The 19,908-nt window shown below is 38.6% G+C and overlaps 1 long non-coding RNA gene across 1 annotated transcript; it reads right to left on the reverse strand.

The window, feature by feature from the left end:
- Positions 1-534: 534 nt before the first annotated feature.
- Positions 535-4,153, reverse strand: LOC136676218 (uncharacterized). The gene is made up of 5 exons (XR_010796261.1): positions 4,079-4,153; positions 3,387-3,415; positions 2,053-2,193; positions 1,505-1,642; positions 535-1,415 (listed from the first exon to the last, which is right to left on the reverse strand). It is a non-coding gene; the product is annotated as an uncharacterized lncRNA (long non-coding RNA).
- Positions 4,154-19,908: the final 15,755 nt, after the last annotated feature.

Here is a 19,908-nt window from a genome sequence, read left to right on the forward strand (position 1 = left end):
AAATGTAACCAATTGTCTATAAAGCCCACTTGATTTTTGGAACACCACTTGGACATCCAGCAGTTTAACGCCGAAAGTCTGCTGTAAGCTTCAGCGCCACGCCACATTGGTATGGGACCAGAGCAGATTACGGCATCGGGCATAGTCTGGGCCAGTTTAATCACCTCTGTAATATTACCCTTAGTTACCGCAGACTGCCGCAGACGAATATCATGGGCCCCTTAATGAATGACTTCCCTCGAATATCTCCTATTAGCCAACAGTCTAAGGTTGCCACTAATATCCGGCGCTCTGGCTCCCGATAAACAGCTAACTGTTACTGCCGGCGCCCCTAAAGGAGTAGCCAATTTCACGTGTCGAACAATAGAGTCTCCAATAACCAGAGCACTCTTAACATGCTCCTCAGCAGGTGCTTCACTGAGCAAACCTGTTTGACACGCGAATCGGAGGGGCGTGGTGGGCCAGCTTTGGCCTCAGCATTAGCATCAGCCTTAGCTTTCCGGCTATGATGCCGAGACGCGAGACGTCACCCATTCAGCCCGCTGTGAGGGCCGGAGTCGAGGGGGTGCTAACACTCCCTAAGGCACCCGGAGTTGCTAACGCTGAATCTCACCGTTTATCCCTTGACAATAATAAGCTCCGGATGCGCACTTCTAGCTGGTCCACTTTATCCACCAGAGAGCTAACTAGGTGACACTTAGTACAAACACAACCACTATCATTGTCGCTAGAGGTGGAAAAGGGGGTTAAACTAAACATGCCACACTCTGAGCAGGCAAAACAGCCAGTAGTAGCCATGGAATTGCAGGTACTTACTGCTTTTAGTTGATTTTAGTAACTTACAACAAGAACGATACTCCAGGGTCCGGTGGCAGTTTTAGTGCCTCTGTAATAAATGTTCCTGCGGAGACAATCTAAAAGATAGATATATGGATGGTTAGTAGGTTATAAAAACAGATATAAATACAGAAATAACAGTAGAAAGGAGTAAACAGGAAAACCCGAGGGATCAAAACAGCTTCTTCCAAACAGGTACAGGAACAGCCAAACGGGTTGCCAGATCAGTCAGGTGGTTAGTACCAGCTGTCCAAGTCGAGCAGCCTCCTGATTGTCTTGTACAAGCCGCACGACGTCAGGCGATGAGCAGCGCAAAGGCACTCTGGCTGCTGGCACAACAGTCTGACTTCCCCAGATACGGTAGGGCATCCAAAGGCAGAAGGGCCAGGTGAAGAAGGCAGCAGGGGAAGCCGGAGGCTGGTCATTAAGGACATTACACAGAGGAGGATACCACCACATCCGGAGTTGCTCGGTTAGAACAGCTCTCCCTGCACCATCCCTCTTAAACATGGCATGGCTGATCCACTCATGCTGCTCCTTAGGAAGATGTTGTTTCCAGCTCACTGGAAGCACAGGACCTTACAGAAGACATGACTGTCAGTATGTGTTCACAAGTACATTGTTATAAACATAAATCACCAAGCAAAACAATTCGAAGTGACCTGACCTCAGGAGACACACAGGGTGCCTCCCTCTTCTGAGTAGCTTTCCTCGGCAAACGACTTGGGGTCACTGGGGGGAGGTGTCATTGCAGCACTCTGGCTCACATGGACTGGAAAGGTCATCAGGACAGGTGATTGAGGGGCTGATGGAAGAGAAGCAAAAAGTGAGCAGACTGTCAAAAAACACCAGTTGTAGAAGTGTTTTTAAATGCGACGTTAATTAAAAGTGTAAATAAATGTGAAGTGTGGATGACTGAGTGAAGAAATAAATGTCAGGTGTTAAAGAATCCCAGTCAAAGCACAGTGATTAAATATTGCATACTACTACTCTAGCAAAGCAACAGGGCAGATAGGACGTGCACAGTAACAAACTAAATCTCCAGAACTACAAAGCAGAGCAATGTTTGATGAGCCACGACACTTACCGTGACCCCCTTGAGCATCACCTTTTGAGGTCTAATTAATACATGACATACAAAAAATTTCACATTAACCATGTGTTTCAAATATATTGTTAATTACACAAAAGCATCAGAGTTCAGAGAGGACAAACCTGATGTCTCCATCACCACTGCAGATGCCAGCACTTCCTCGTCACCAGGCAAGCTCTCTCTTGCTACCTGGGCTACTTCAGGTGTGGGTTGAAGGGTGACCTCACCGTCTGCCTCAAAGCAAAACCTGTCGTGAATCCATTCTGTAAAAACAATATTTTAAGACAAAAATAAAAAGATCAGACCAACATTCAGACCCAGAGATCATCAAATACAAAACAGTTGAGGGGCAGGGGGCTGAGGTGTTAAAATTCACAGCTGGTCTAAATAATTATATTTAAGCATAAGTACTACATCAGAGTGATCCAATAAGCAATCAACTGAAAGCCCTATTTAACATAACACATAACATGCTGACAATGGTGAATGGCTCCCGCTTAATGGGTCCATAATAGCTTGTTAATCATAACAATAGCAAGACAAGGCAACATAAATTCAGACATTTAATAGGCACACTGCAGAAAGAAAAAAAATGAGCATTACGTTGTATTAAACTAAAATTAATTTGGTAAACTGATCCAAGACATGATTACACACAGTGAAGAGGTTTAAAAAAGTCAGCATTAATGGAAATGGTCTCTTTAATACAACAAGTAGTTAGTGTTTTGTACACCTAATACATTCAATATTTTAATACTATACACCTAACAGTAATATAACTGACCATTTTAATACTAAACAACTAATGTTGCTTATAATAGAATATGTTACCACTAAACAACAACAAAAACAACTCAGGTATTATATTTATAATGGAGTATTTTAATGCGGAACAATAACTTGTGTTTTGAACACCTAATATATATTTTAATACTGTACACCTATTACATATAATAGAGTTTTTTAATACTAAACAACTAATGTTTTTGTACACATAATGCTTGTAATAGAATATTTTATCACTAAACAGCAACATCTTATGGGTCTTGTACACCTAACACAAAGTGCATATTTTATCACTAAGCAACAACAAATACAACTCAGATGTTTTACCCACGTTATAATAGTACTGAACTAATATTTTAACATCTGAGATTCCAAGAAATATAATTTAATCATGTAAACACAAACGTTTAACAAACCTACAACAAAAACTAACGTTACCAGAACACATTCCCTACAACTAACACTTACAGTTTTAATATATATTACAAAATTGGTGCAATTTAACTGAAAAAAAGCAGATTATAAAGATAATAGTGTTTACACAAGCTGTTTACTGAACGCTGGGCTTTATACAACGACACACGCAACAACAACGCTACTACCATAATCTTTAAACTCAAATCGTGAGGTTTTACTAAACTCTAAGCAATGAATGAGACCTAACACGTACCTTTCAATCGTTGTCTGTTCGCTGTAGAACTGAGAAAAGGAGAACGAAACGTTAGTACATCCCACTGTTTCAATTACGCACTCTATTTGCGTCTCCTGGCCAATCATTGCGCAGAAATTGAAACAATTGAAACAGGTCGAGTTGAAACAGGCCAATGAGAGGCATTAGAGAGGCGGGAATTGTGAAACACTTAAAGGCTAAGCACCAGCTCTATGAAAGTGTCAAACAAATAAATACAGTGGAATTTGAGTTCCTAACTTGTGTTTGTTGATAGTCAGAAAACATGTTATTTCTCACTAATTCAAGGAATAAGGTTTAAAAGACCGTTGGTCCCCCCAACGTTGTTCGGAAACTAATAGGAGTCTTGCATGTGACGTAGATGGTGGACAACAACTCTAGAAGTTGCACTTAATTTAATGCAAAATGACGAAAATGTGTGTTGTTTTTGGCTGCAATAGTTAAATGTACAGTGGGACATCTGTGCACAAATGGCCCAAAGATCCCAAAAAATCCAGAAAATGGACTAAATTTGTCAACTTTAAACGGGCACTTTGGAAAGGACCATCCGCTCACTCCGTTATCTGTAGCTCATTTCACTGGCGCTTTTCCAACAATATGGGCATGTAAGGAAACCAACGAAAGGTGTTCAAGAGCCTCTGTAACATGGAGGTAAACAGGGTGAGTACACTTACTTGGCCTGTTTTAGTTGGTGTTAGTTAACGTTAGCTTGACTTGCTAAACTCGGTGGCTCAGATTATACTCGGCTACGTAGTTGCATTACGGAGGTTTATAGTGTCGGATGAATTCGATCACATTTACAAGAATAACGGTACCTCTAAATTTGAGTATAGCTTATTGCTAGGCTATTGTCATGAATAATGTTGATCATTTAGCTAGATACTGTCATAACGGTGTTTTACCGCAGCGTTGCTCAGCTGTTTTCCACCAGTGACGTCACGGTTGCGTTCAAGAATTTCTGTAGCGAGCTCGGGTTTTTCCGTCAGTTTAATAAAATTGTCAGTTTAAAGCAAATTAAGCATGCTATTTTCCTTTTTAATTCATACTTATATATGTCAGTAAATCCATATATGTCATAAGTCAATCCATGAGTCACAGGGGTTGACATGGTTGATCATGTCCAATATAGTATGGAACGCCGTTGGTCTCTAAACGGGTTGGATTCTCCGTGTTAACACGTAGCGTATAATTTCGTGTTAACACGCTAAGGTATTTACGTGTTAACACATTAAGTTTGTGTATTAAGCGTATCATGATTCTTTACTGCCAACTACTGGTGTATTGCGTTATTGCTGAAACAACATAAAGCCTTAACTTACCAAATAACGGAAACATTCCAGTGTTTAATGTTCATGAGATTTTGCATAACCATTATACATATTTAAATATAATACATTATATTGTTGAACATATATATAAACCCCTCACTTCAACCACAACAGATTTTACTGCTGAAAAAAGCAGTTTTTTAATTCAGATTTTTTGGTTCAATTCTATTTTGAAGGAGATTTAACCTCTCAAGTTTTTAATGTATATATAAAAGTAGATACACATAATTAAATAAAACATGAGTAAATTAATGTAACTTTAAACATATTATGCATGTTTACAGAAAGAGGAGGATCTGGAAATTTCACTATGGGTTTGTATTGGCACCGTATTTTTTAGCAGCATGCTATTAAAAGAATGCACATAATTTATCAATGTGAATGAATTATGCCTCAGTATGTCTTACACACATACAGTGTGAGAGAATAGTGATGCTTGTTTGATATAAAACTATGAAAAGCTTTAGAGCATGTTATAAATTAAGTTATATAATAATAATAATATGCATGTTTATAAATTTTAAGGTATTAAACACCAGATTATTTTATTGTGAAAAATAAACTTCCAGTTGCTATGGGGATCATCTTACTAGTACTGCTGTCTTCACACTGCTCACGTAGGGCTCAACGTAGCCATAGGTCAGCGCTTAGCTCACTATGTTATGAATAATTCAGATGAAACGTAGGGACTACGTTCACAGAAGATTTATGTTTCGTGTCAGCTACAGTGTGTGGTGTAAATCCTATCATGAATATGTAAATACGCCGGGATTTGAGGCCTCCCATTGGCGAAAACCTTAAAAAGCGTGTAAACGTGTTATTTTTGGTCACGTTATCGCGACAAAATTGTACGTGTTAACACGCAAAATTTTAATAACGTGTTAACGCGCATGTGTTCACACGTATAGAGCCCAACAGCGTTCTGGCTTTTTATCCACATGGAGGTGAATACACACATAATCGTTATCATCATCGTTCATGCTATCACCCATCACACCCATCCCTGTTCACTGTTACCTGCTACTGGCATATTTCGATCTAATGGCTGCAACAACAACATTTAAAATGTTTATTTATTAAAATAAATATAGAACCCATCTCAGTTACCTCCATCGTGTATATGTATAATATTGTACCTTAGTGAGAAATGTTCTATTTTATTACACTCAGCATGTAGACAGGCTATTTACTTTGATGCAGTTTATTATATAAAGTTTATGCACTTTATTAACACGTTTTCCAGTGTCTGCAGTCATCTTTCTCTTTATTCTAAAACTGACACAAAGACATTATTTGAACTATATTTCCAAAACATCTCAAGTCTGCCTTCTTTGTACTAATTGCTTTCTCATTGATGATTGGTTAAAATAGCTAAATTTCAGATTTTTTAACCATCATTTTAAGTAATTTTGTCTTTTGAAAAACTGCCAATAAGTATATATTTTTGCCAATAGGTAAAGATATTTTTACATAGATTTATACAAAAAAAAAACAACCCTCAGCTACTTGTAAAAAAGACATTTTTAGTAAAATAATCTTATCAGGACATTTTTTCTTGTTTTAAGTCACATTTTTTTCTTGACAAGTAAGTATGACTCAAGATAAAATAATATTTTTGAGCAATTTCTACTTATTAAGAAGGCTTAAAATCAAGGTTTTTTTCTCCATCTGAGTCAATGGATCAACATAGTTCACACTATCACCCACCTGTTAGCACCTAGTAGTGGCTTAATGTACATAACAAAAGATGGTATAATGGGATGCAAATTACTCAAGCACTGCCATTTGGCAGTCTCTGTTAGAAGAAGGGGTCATGTGAAAATCCTGGTAATTCTAGTGGGAAGCCCGCGCCGAAAAGCATCGCGTGTCAGCGACATACTTCCAGCTATCTCCAGTCCATCTCCAGGGATACATAAGGTCACATCGTATCATTTCTTTCATAACTCAGGAGTGGTGCTGAATGCTTGCTGGAATAAACAATAGTACTGTTAGAATTTAGGGTAATTATCATAGAGAAATTTCCTCATATATTAATCTCCCTCATGTATCGCTGTAATCGATTTCATTATATGAATGTATAATCGATATTTAAATAATAATAAACCAGTTGTGTGATCAAACCAATCCTTGGTTATTTGTATGTGCACTTTTCTTGTACAGATTTATTGCTTTTAGTTCAGATTCAATTTCGGAGCCAAGAACCTACAGCAGGTCAATGAACATAATTCATTAATAATAATTAATTCTAGCTAATTCTGCTGTATAATATGTAAAGTCATCCAACATGATGACCTACATGTCCAAGCTAAAATGGGACAGGGAAAGACACTACATAATATTTAATGACTCCCCAACATGGAGCTCAACAAAATGAATTAAATAATTAATTATTCATCAAATAATTATTAATTATCATTGACTCCTCTATGTAGTATTTATGCCACCGCAACGTGGGGCATAATTATTCCACTATAAATACAAATACAAAAAAAGGAAATGTAAACATATTTTGTAAACTGCAGTATAAACATGAATCTGTGATTAGTTAATTCTCTTGAACATTTCACTCACCAACTTTATTATATTTAGCAAAATGTAAATCAAATTTAGAATTTGATTCATAAAACACAATCTGAAAAAAGCTGGGACCAAGGCATGTTCATCACTTTTTTGTTTGTTTTAATTTAATTATTTATTATTACACATTCATGGTTGTTATTTTCTGTTTCTATATACACCTTCTTATAATATAGATATAGTATATCTACAGATATAAGAATAATGGCTGGCAAAACTGTTCCATAAGTTTCCTTAATAAATTCAAGTCCATGTTGTTATATTTGTTACAGTAACATTACAGTTTTTCTTGCTACCATCTGAGGCCATGTACATTCAGCAATGATTTCCAGCCTTGCCCTGCATGGACTGAGATTTCTCTGGATTTCTCTGAATCTTCTGATGATATTATGTAAATTAAATGATGAAAGACCTGAACTCTTTGCAGGCTGCGTTGAGAAATGTTCTTTTTAAATATTTCATGAGATTTGTCACAAACAGGTGAGCCACAATCCTTTTTAACTGAGGCTATGTTGGATGCTCCTTTTACACCTTTTTTATTCACCTGCTTGGTGGAATGTCTCAAAATGTTGTAATATGAAAATTCTATACGATTTTCACTCTAATTTTGAACCTGCCACAACTAGTTTGAAGTGGATTCCATGTATTTAATTTTCCACTTGTATTTACAAAATACAGTCAAATTCACAATAACACAATTTATATTTGTTGCAGCTTTTTCGTCTAAAATTGTAGACTATGGAGAAATGTATATGTAAAAGTAATAAATGTAACTCATATACTGAGTTTAGTGTGGAATTTGTTTAGTTGGTGTTAATCTGTTCATCCAGAAAACGAGACCTGAGGGGCCTTGGTGTTCACCCGTAGATATTTGAGGTCATAACAAAACTTAAAATTTTACACACGTTTATACAAACTCAGTATTTTGTAAGATCCATTAGCTTCTATTTGTAAGATAATAAAGGGTACGTAATACGAGAGATAAATCCACAATATTCCACTAATAATTAATCCACTCAAACGACCACTAGATGGCAGCATATCACGTTTTCCGTCTGCACAAGAGTCATTCTATGGAAACGTCAATTTTGGTGTCTATAACTTTTAGAAATAAATAACATTCAAAATATTAGGATTACATTTTATTTATTATTAAAATTAAACACTAAGCTGTTTTTAAACTTCGCCTTCTTGAGCCATTTATTAAGTGATATATTCGTTTTTTAATCAGTTAATCCAAGCACCACGTCAATCTACATTTTTACCTGCAATAGTTTGTGAATAACTATGAAATATATTATTTAAATATATTATATAAAAAATTAAATATTTCTCATTGTAAATATAAACAGAATGCAAACAGGCAAATAATTTAATTGAATACAGGACACGTAAAATTTTAAATGTTGGAACAGAGAAATATTACTTTTTTTTTTTTTTAAAGATGTAAGCCCCTTTTAAATTTGAACGTGGACGGTTTGTTCATTAGGGCAATGCGGTGATACACTGCCAAAAGGAAAAGGGAGGACTTTTTTTCTTTCACACAGTAAAAACTCATGGTTATGTATTAACCAAGCTCTGCCAGATAAAATGCAGCGAGTCAGACGCCATGGGCCCTCTTTCAGCTGTCATTAACGCCCCTGTTCAAATATAAAGCTGCTCCAATAATCAGCTTCACTGGCCTGTGCTTCACCGTCAGAGACCGGTTTATAAAGTTCGTGTTTCTGGGCTCTGGGCTTGAAGTCAGTAACGAGAGCACAACAGATAAAAATGACGGCTAATTACAGTTATAAAAGCGGCTTGTATATAACAGTTAGGCTTGTATATAACAGAGGAGGTATATGTGAAGTTCCGTAGTGTGTAGTTTGGGACACAGTCTCACTCTTTAACATTAATGTTAATCAAATGCTATTCCACATTATTATAACTGCAGTGTTTTCCTGCCTTATCTACTTGAGAATCAGCTTATAGCTATCTAAAATTATGGGTATCGGGTGAGCTTTGACTCAGTGTTCTTCCCCAATATCAACCTCACTCCTCTGCCTTTGTTCATTTTTGCACAGATTGAAACGTGAGAAACTGAAGCACAGTTTAATTAGGCCACTTTTCTGTATTTTTGAGTGTTTGAACATTGATGTTAATGTTGTATCTGGTGATATAAAGTTAAGCTACTGATTTACTGAAAGAAGTTGGTGTTACTTCAATAAATTCGAAAAATGTAAACTTGCATGTATATTTTATTATTTTTTGGGGCAATATGGGACATGTGGGGCGCAGACATTCCCCTTCGTCTGAGGTGGGAAATGATAGAAAAAGTTAGAGAACCACTAGTTTATGGCCCCAGTTCATTATTGATTCAAAGTAGAGGCAAAATAACTTTATTAAAAGAGACCTTTATAATGAACTCCTGGATAAAGCTCTCCACAAATACTGTACAGTATGTAGATAAAGAGAAACCTTTATGAATCTGATGGTTACTGGTGGTATTTCTATATGAGGTGACCACAGAAATAAAACTATTCAAAGTTACCTAACACTCAAGTTAGATTCCTGATTAATTTGTACAGTGCAATGTGCCAGTTGGATAGATGACTAGCTCTTAATTTACCCACTGAACAAGTAACTGGCATTTATCGCAACAATTGCCCTCCTGAAAGATTTGGCAGGAACCACCAATGGTTGTTAGTAGGGCTGCAACTAACGATTATTTAGGTAATCGATTAATCTGTTGATTTTTTTTTTCAATTATTCGATTATTAATCGGATAAAAAGGAAAACAAGCCAAATTTGATTTTGAATAAACCAAACTGTCTTTGTACAAAAGTTGTTTCCAACAACTCACATAAAAATTACAAAAAATACAAAAAAGTACAAAAAAAAAAAAAAAAAAGTATAACAGCAGAATCAATGTAAAGAAACTTGAATAGGATTTTCTTAAACAAAATCCCATTCAAGTATTGAATTTTCAGATGGTGAACAGTTTAAATGTCTTTTTAAAGTTAATAATTATTGATCTAAAATGCAGACAAATTGAAATTACATAAATGGATATTGGGAGATGCTGCCATGTGCTAAGAATAAAAGGGAAATTCAGCTAACACATATGATCAGATATTGTTAAGATATTTAAGATTTTAGAGAAATAATGTTGTAATTGTATAAGGAACACACAACCTACCGTTATTAAAAATTAGTGCTTACATGAAGAGTTAATCCGACAGTTACATTAATTTTATATTTATCAATATTTAATAACACAACAGTGTATGTAATGTAAATATACACTTATAGTGTAATATACACTTGGCTGTGATACTCAAACACTAACATACAATGGCAGAGTCAGAAAAGACCTTGAAAAAGGCTTTAAGTGTATTATTTAAAAACTTGGTCCCAGTGATTCCGGTTAGGCTCTGGACCCACCACGACCCTGAACTGGATAAGCGGTTACAGATAATGAAACCTTTGACCTTTGATTGCATACCTGAACACTTTGGTATGCAGCACAGAGATGATGATGTTTTTGTTAGCAAAAGTTAAAGATTTAAAGGCATAGTTTACGATTGCAATAAAAAAACACATTTTATAAAATTCAGAAGATGTTTACTTACTATTGTTACTTACCAGCTCTCCAGTCTGTTGCATGCTCGAAACTGGTCTAATCTGTTCCCAAATCCCACTATCTCTAAATAAGTAAATAAACAACCTCAGTCTGGTATAATAGACTTTCACTGGAGATTTTTTAGACAAAAGAGAGAACTCCAAACACGGAAAAGTATGAATCAAAATGAGTATTGCTCTATTCTTGCTTCATAGGTGGGTAATATTTAATTATTTTTGCTGTTTTGAATCACTTCAAATGTCTCCAAACTTAGATGATGATTAACTACATTAAGGAAAGTGCTACAAGGCTAAACAGCTCAAGATACAGGTGAGTTTCAGTGAATAAGAACATTCATCAAAAGTCAAGTCAAGAGAGTTTTATTGTCAATTCTGCATATTTACAGGACATACAAAGGATTGAAATTACTTTACTCTCCAAGATGCAGTAACATTTATCAAAAAATAGACTAAATTCAACTAAGCTAAGTATATAAATATATGAAAGTGAACAAACAGAAGACAAGTGCAGGACAAACGATACCAGCAGCTCACTGATAGACATACATGAGTCAATGGGACACTGACTGAAGACAATAACCTGATTTGGAGGTAGGATAATGGATGTACAGGGCAGTGAAAAACAATAGTGCAAAAAAAAATTGTAATAGAAGGAGGTAGGATACTGGATGTACAGGGCAGAGTAAACAGTAGTGCAAAATAATCGTAATAGGAGGAGGTAGGATACTGGACGTACAAGGCAGAGTAGACAGTAGTGCAAGATAATCGTATAATGACTAAGTAAAGTGAACAAGTGCATACCTATTGAAAAAGTCACAGGTAGGTCTGATGAGGAGCTTAAGTGACAGTAAGGCAAGGCAAGGCAAGTTTATTTATAGAGCAACTTTCATACAGAAGCAATTCAAAGTGCTTTACAGAAAAAGAAACAATTAAATTAAAAGCCAGAATAAAATCATAAATGTCCAATAAGACAATTAGATAAAGAGTAAGAGTAAAATGATTAAAACAATTTAAAATGACAATAAAAGAAAAGAAATAAAATGTCGTTACAGAAAAGTGCAGAATATTTTAAACTGAGCTGTAAGCCTGCTCAAACAGGAGTGTTTTAAGTCTTGATTTAAAAGTGTCTAAAGTCGGGGCTCTTCTAATATTCTCAATCAGCTGGTTCCATTTAAAAGCAGCATAGTAGCTAAACGCTGCCTCTCCATGTTTAGTTTTGACCTGAGGCAGGACTAACTGACTAGTTCCTAAAGATCTGAGAGCTCTGCTCAGCTCATATCTCTGTAGCAGATCTGATAAATACGCTGGTCCTACCCCATTTAGACATTTATAGACCAGTAATAACACCTTAAAATCTATTCTGTAACAGACTGGTATCCAGTGTAAGGATTTGAGGATGGGGTAATGTGATCTCTTCTTTTGCTCCTAGTGAGAACTCATTTTGAATCAGCTGAAGCTGTTTAATGGTCTTTTTTGGAAGTCCAGCTAAGAGACCATTACAGTAATCAATCCTGCTAGAAATAAAGGCATGGATAAGTTTCTCCAAGTCTGGATTAGTCAGAAAATCTCTAATCTTACTGATGTTCTTAAGATGGTAAAATGCTGATCTAGTAACCGCTTTAATATGACTACTAAAACTGAGATCTGAGTCCATTAATACACCAAGGTTGCGAGCCAGTTCTTTAGACTTGAGGGCTCTCGAGTCCAGATACGTAGCGAATCTTTGTCTCTCAGTGCTATTCCCAAATAGTATAATCTCAGTTTTATCTTTATTCAGCTGCAGAAAATTGTGTCCCATCCAGTTTGTGATGTGTTCATGGCACTTGCTTAATGAGTCAACTGGGCCAGAGTCGTTTGGGGACAGGGCCATGTAAATCTGAGTATCATCTGCATAGCTGTGATAGGACAGCCCATAGTCCTGTAGAATCTGGCCAAGAGGAAGCATATATAAATTAAATAAAAGTGGACCAAGAATAGAGCCCTGGGGGACACCACAGGTTACTGGCATGTTCTCTGAAATATTATTTTCTATTTCTACAAAGTAGGTCCTGCCTTCCAGGTAAGAAACAAATCACTTCAGGACTGTTCCTGAGAGTCCAACACAGTTTGCGAGTCTATCTATAAGAATCTTACGGTCAATGGTATCAAAGGCAGCACTAATGTCAAGAAGTAATAGAAGAGATACCTTTCCAGCCTCTGTATTTAAGCGAATGTCATTAATTACCTTGATTAGAGCAGTCTCAGTGCTGTGATTAGACCGGATTGGAATTTGTCTAGGCTACTGTTAATGGACAAGAAACTAGTGATTTGCCTGAACACTTTTTTCTCAATGATTTTGCCAATGAACGGTAAATTAGAAATTGGCCTGTAGTTACTTATCAGAGATGATTCTAAATTTTTCTTTTTTTAGAAGAGGCTTTACAACTGCAGTTTTTAGTGAGCTCGGAAAGACCCCTGACATGAGTGAGGTGTTTACAATGTGGAGTATGTCTGGTGCTATAGTGTGAAAAACACACTTTAAAAAATTGCTTGGTAGTGTGTCCAGACTAGAAGGGGATGATTTGAGATGATTAACTGTGTTGATTAAAATGTTATTATCAACAGTACTGAATTCTTGACATTTTAACTAAGGAGTTTTTATGAGGTGATAGAGAGGGTACAGACTCATTGTTGAATATAGATGTACTAATCACTTATGTGATTCACATATTCTGGATTTTAGTGTTAAAAAAGAATGCAAACTCATTACATCTCTCAGTTGATACTAATTCAGGTTCCATTGGTATGGGTGAGTTAGTAAGTCTGTCGACCACGGTGAAGAGGATTTTGCTGTTGTTAAAATTATTGTTAATGATGCTAGAGAAATAGGATTGTCGTGTTTTGCATATTGTTGCATTGTATTCACGTAGCTTATCTTTGTAGATTTCTTTGTGAATATGAAGACTTGTTTTACACCATCTGCATTCTGCCTTGTGACATTCCCTCTTTTGGATTTGAACAACAGAAGCATTTCTCCATGGTACTTTCTGTTTGCAAGACATAGCCTTCATTTTAACTGACGCAATCTCATCCATAACACTGGCAATTTTTGTATTAAAACTATTCAGCAAATCATCAACAGAGTTGGATTGTTCACATGGTGTAGTGCACATTTTACTCATGAAAAGTGTAGCTGTGCAGTCCTTTATAATCCTGACACAAACTCTTCTGTCTCTGATGACTGGTGAGGCCCACATATCAAAGAACACACAGTAGTGATCTGACAATGCGACGTCCTTCACAGTCACTGATATGTTGAGACTCTTTGAGATAACAATATCCAGCGTGTGACCATGACAATGTGTACTCCCTGTAACATGCTGTGAAAGGCCAAAGGAGTCCAATATGGTGTGTAGTTCCTTGGCAAAACAGTCCTTGGGATTGTCAATATGTATGTTAAAGTCACCAGCAATAACAAAATGGTCAAAGTCAGTAGAAATAAAAGACAGCATCTCTGTAAATTCATCAATAAAATTAGCACTGTACTTCGGAGGCCTGTAGACAGTTACTAGTAATATCTGTGGTGTCCCTTTCAGAACTACACAGAGATTCTCAAATGTTATGAAGTCACCAAATGATAACTGCTTGCACTGAAAAGAACCATGGAACAGAGCAGCTAGACCTGAAAATCTGGAGGAGCCTACTCCAATAAAACAGTTGCAGCACTACATTAATTTAGCCAAGTCTCAGTTAAAAGTATAAAATCAAGCCCATGTGCTGTAATAAAATCATTAATTAAGTGTGATTTGTTTGTGAGAGATCTGATATTTAGAAGAGCTAACTTAGTATCTCGTGCACTTTGCCACAGAATCTCTGTCTCACATTTTACATGCTATAAATTGGCTACATTCACAGAATCTGACCTGAACTCCCTGTTCTTTCTCTAATAAGTACTGGAATGGGAGAGATTACAGGCAACAAAGGTCCAAGCCAGGACCTGAAAAACATCACTTTTCCTCGCCCTTATCAGCTGACGAAGCTCCTGAGCCTATACTGCTGGCGATGGGGCCATGAGCGAAGCTGCCTTTCCGGGGATCGAGGAGCTATTCTCTTCCGTTGAGGTGCTCTAGGTGGTGATGGAGCGAGATTTTTCTTAGGGGACAGTCTGGGGGACTGCAGTGGGGAAGTGGCAGTAGATGAGGGTGGAGTAGAAGCTGTGGTGGTTCTTCTTTGCACCTGAGGGCTGGCTGGCTGAAACCAGCTTCTCCATGGCTGCTGGGAGGTTCAGGTGGGGTGATGTGTGGGGGGGAGAGGACATGGAGGATTCCTCCTGGGGTTTTGGTGTCTCTGGCAGCTGATAGAGTTGGTCATTGCCACTCATGTCCAGTGTCTTCTGCTCTCTCAGGTCGTCCTCAGTGGAGAGAGGATGTTCTGGCTGTGACATGGTGTCATCAGCTTGTACAGGAGAGTTCCTGGATGTTGATGCTGATTCGCCACCACCAAGAGAAGTAGATAGATTGCACACTGAGAAAATTAGATTGTCCGTCAGAAGTTTAACACCCCTCTTGTTCGTGTGTAGTCCATCTCTCCTAAAAAGTTCTCTGTTCCCAAAAAACAAGTTAAAGTTGTCAATGAAGTTCAGTCCATTTGACCTGCAGCTGTTCTGTAGCAAGGTGTTTAATCCCAGTAACCTTGAGAACATATTGGTGCCTCCTGCAGGTAGAGGTCCACTGATGAAAAATTGTATATTGAACTTACTGAGTGTGTTAAGGAGGTCATTAAAGTCTCTTTTTAAAACTTCAGACTCCTGCTTGACAGTGTCATTCTTTCCGACGTGTACAATAATCCTCTTCACATTCGTGTACTCAGCCAGTACAGCTAGAAGCTTTGCAGTAAGTTCAGGGACAGTGATGTTTGGCTCACATCTCACTATGAGTTTTGGGTTTGTTACCCCATTAACAGTGTCATCTCCAAGGATCAGGGTGTCTGCAGTAGGTTTGTTAGGGTTTTGTGACCGGCTGACACTTCTGGCACTTTCTGTGCTATGTTCACTGCGTTTGTTATTCTCACGAAGGGCATGCAGTGGTTCAAATCTGTTTTTTAGCTGAAGTGAAAAAGACCGATATTCTGGTCTGGTTCTGTGCTGTGCTCTCCCAGCAGCAGTGTTAGGTTTAGCAGCTGAATTTCCTGGACCAGCTGTGGTACCAGGAGTAGAAGACAAGACTACAAAGCACGGCTCTTGGGTCTAGCTTCAATCTGCACCCATTGCCCGTCTCTAGCTGTACTCACGGCAGTGTTGCCATCCACTCGATCCTCTGGTCTGGATCTGTGTCTCTCCACTGTCCACTGCTCTGTTAGGTCCTCAGGCCGCTGTCTGCTGCCCGTACTCCCACTCACTGTTACTCCTTGCACAGCTCTAACATGCCAGTCCTTAAACTCTGATAGCATGTTCCGAAAATCCCTTTCCAAGCTGGTATTCTCTGTAGAAGTCCATAGCAATTCTGACAGCACATGTGTTGAACAAAATAATGAGGCATTTCACAAGTTTCTTCTACTGTAGCCTGATGAAAATGTCCTGGTTATTGGAACAGTCCTGGTTCCTAGAACAATTGCACTATTTTAAAAAGTATCAAAAGCAGAAGATATCCAGTTCAGCATTCTCACAACCTGATGGATGCAGCTATCCCTCAGTCTGCTGGTCCTAGCCCTGAGACTACGCAGTCCCTGCCCTGATGGCAGCAGGCTGAAGAAGCTGTGTAGCGGGTGGGTGGGATCACCTGGCAGGCAGAGGGCTTTTCGTAGGAGATGGGAGCTGCATAAGTCCTGAAGGCAATGGAGAGAGGTACCAATGATCTTCTCAGCAGTTCTCACAATACGCTGGAGGGTTCTGCGGCAGGATGCTGTCCAGGCCCCGTACCACGCAGTGAAACAGCTAGTCAGGATACTCTCGATGGCCCCACTGTAGAAGGTGATCATGATGGGGGTGGGAGCTCTTGCTCTTCTTAGCTTGGGAAGAAAGTAGAGCCGTTGGTGAGTCTTCTTGGCCAGTGATGCTGTGTTGATGGTCCAGGAGAGGTCCTCTGTGACATGCACACACAGGAACTTGATGCTGCTCACCCTCTCCACAGCAGCCCCGTTGATGGATAGAGGGGCATGTTGTGTGTTGGTTCTCCTGAAGTCCACAACATTCTCCTTGGTCTTCTCAGTGTTCAGAGAGAGAATGTTGTGTTTGCACCAAGAGGCCAGCCGGCTCACCTGGCTCCTGTAGTGTGACTCATCGTTGTTGCTGATGAGGGCCTACCACAGTTGTGTCATCTGCAAACTTGATGAAGAGGTTGGAGGTGTGTGGTGAAGAGCAGTCTGAGAGCAGTGTGTTAGCAGAATGAACAGAAGGGGGCTCAGCACACATCCTTGGGGAGCCCCCGTGTTCAGAGTGATGGTTCTGGATGAGTTACTGCCAACCCGTATTGCCTGTGGTCTTCCAGTCAGGAAGTCAAGCAGCCAGTTGAACAGTGATGTGTTCAGTTCATGCATTCATTCATTCATTGTCTGTGACTGCTTATCCAGTTCAGGGTTGCGGTGGGTCTGGAGCCAACCCGGAATCACTGGGCGCCAGTCCCATACAGGGCCCCACACACACACACACTCTCACTCACTCACATCTACAGACACTGCCAATCCACCTACAAAAGTGTGTTTTTAGACCATGGGAGGAAATCTACGCGGACACTTGGAGAACACACCAAACTCCTCACAAACAGTTACCTGGAGCGGGACTCTGGAGTCCCTGGAGTTGTGTGACTGCGACACTACCCCACATGCCCCCCGCCCCCCCAAAAAACACACTGTTCCACCTTTAAAAACATGGTCCCTACTGTATTTCTTCACAATCATAGATATGCCCTTTAAAAATTAAAGGGACACTACTGGCATAAATTGTTATTTTGAAGACAACAAACATTAAACTTTTTTTGTATAGGCTAAATTATCAACATATCTTCTCTTGGTTTCAGCAGAACAATTGTTATTTTTTTGCACCAATTCATGTCGTTTGCTTCTAAATATATATTCCCAAATTTGTCCACACATCAATAAAGACTTAGTTTCACCCACACTTGACACGACCACTACCATGTGTCACAGAAAAATCTATTTCATACATTTCTACTTATTCATTCATTCAGGGACCTGGAGGTTGTGGGTTCGATTCCCGCTCCGGGTGACTATGAGAAATTTGGTGCATTCTTCCCATGTCCGTGTGGGTGCTCTTTGAAAAGTATATATAATGTATTTGCACAGTTCAAAGGTCAGGGGTTAACTGCGGTCATCTGGCTGCCCAGTAGATAAATGTGATTTTACAAGACTTCATTCCGCAGAGCAGAGCTGAATCTGAGCTACGAAAAATAGTTCACTCTCCCTAAGCATGGCTCAGCAGGAGTACAAAATCCTGAGTGATAAACTATTCACTTACAAAAGAATGGTTTATACTATAGAGGATGCATTTGACCAGAGCCTAGAATATCTGGACAGTTTGCTGAATTTTAAGATCAAGGACGATGACTTGTTTGTTGTCACTTTCCCTAAATCTGGTGAGTGAGGTTTCTGAACTATGTTAAAATTCTTAGTTAACTAAATTTCTAATAATAATTCTATAGATTTAATGCCAGATTTTAAGGCAGAATTATAATATTTAAGTTAAAATATAATTTATGATGTTTTACCGTGATTCAGCTATACTTATCCATTCATTCATTATCTGTAACCACTTATCCAGTTCAGGGTCGCGGTGGGTCCAGAGCCTACCTGGAATCATTGGGCACAAGGCGGGAATACACCCTGGAGGGGGCACCAGTCCTTCACAGGGCAACACAGACACTCACACATTCATTCACACCTACGAACACTTTTGAGTCGCCAATCCACCTACCAGCGTGTGTTTTTGGACTGTGGGAGGAAACCGGCGCACCCGGAGGAAACCCACGCGGACACCCTGGAGGGGGCGCCAGTCCTTCACAGGGCAACACAGAGACACACACAAACACATTCACTCACACCTACGGACACTTTTGAGTCCACCTACCATTGTGTGTTTTTGGACTGTGGGAGGAAACTGGAGCACCCAGAGGAAACCCACATGGACACGGGGAGAACACACCAACTCCTCACAGACAGTCACCCGGAGTGCGAATCGAGCCCACAACCTCCAGGTCCCTGGAGCTGTGTGACTGCGACACTACTTGCTGCGCCACCGTGCCGCCCTGATTCAGCTATACTTATTGTTTTTTTTTAAATAATTACTTAAATCCTCTGATCCATGTTTTAATTTCCCCACTCTAATGATTTTTGAATAACTGTATAAAATATTTACATGACTTAAAATTAAAGTACATTTCATTCTGTTTTAAGATCAATAGTAATTGAAAGGTGTTAGACCAAATGAACATAAAGATGTTTGTCATATCAGTGTATAAAAGACCCAAGGCTTTTTTTTATTGTTAGAAGCAACATATTTAATCTCTCTATAAAATGCTTATAAATTTTGGATGCAACATGTTTCCTGTTATTGTATAAAACAAGGCTTGATCTCTACATCACCTGATGTCTTATATATGCTCAGAGGGAGATTTATAGAGAACAAGCTGACCTGCAAATCAGAAATAAGCACTTAATTCAGATTACTGATGGAAGTGAGATATAGACCTGAAGATATGTTAGAAAAGTGCAGATTTGCATGCTCAGTTCGATGTAGTCCAAAGGTCTCATTATTCGTAGATCCCAGGATTACTTATTGTAAACATTAACCTTGATTTCAGCTGTGAATTGTGCTCAGAGGGTCAAGGCTTCTGTTATAGTGTAAAAGTGCTATCTGTTTATCTGACCATTGTTCCATTTGGTTAAGTGGTAAACTCTCATGACCTTCTTCTGCTTTTCATTTCTCTCATTCATCTTCTTGCTTTATTAACCCCTACACTACAGATCTTCACAGATGAAAGCTGTAA

The sequence above is a fragment of the Hoplias malabaricus genome, chromosome X2 (assembly GCF_029633855.1).
Source record: "Hoplias malabaricus isolate fHopMal1 chromosome X2, fHopMal1.hap1, whole genome shotgun sequence".
NCBI classification, from domain to species: Eukaryota; Metazoa; Chordata; class Actinopteri; order Characiformes; family Erythrinidae; genus Hoplias; species Hoplias malabaricus.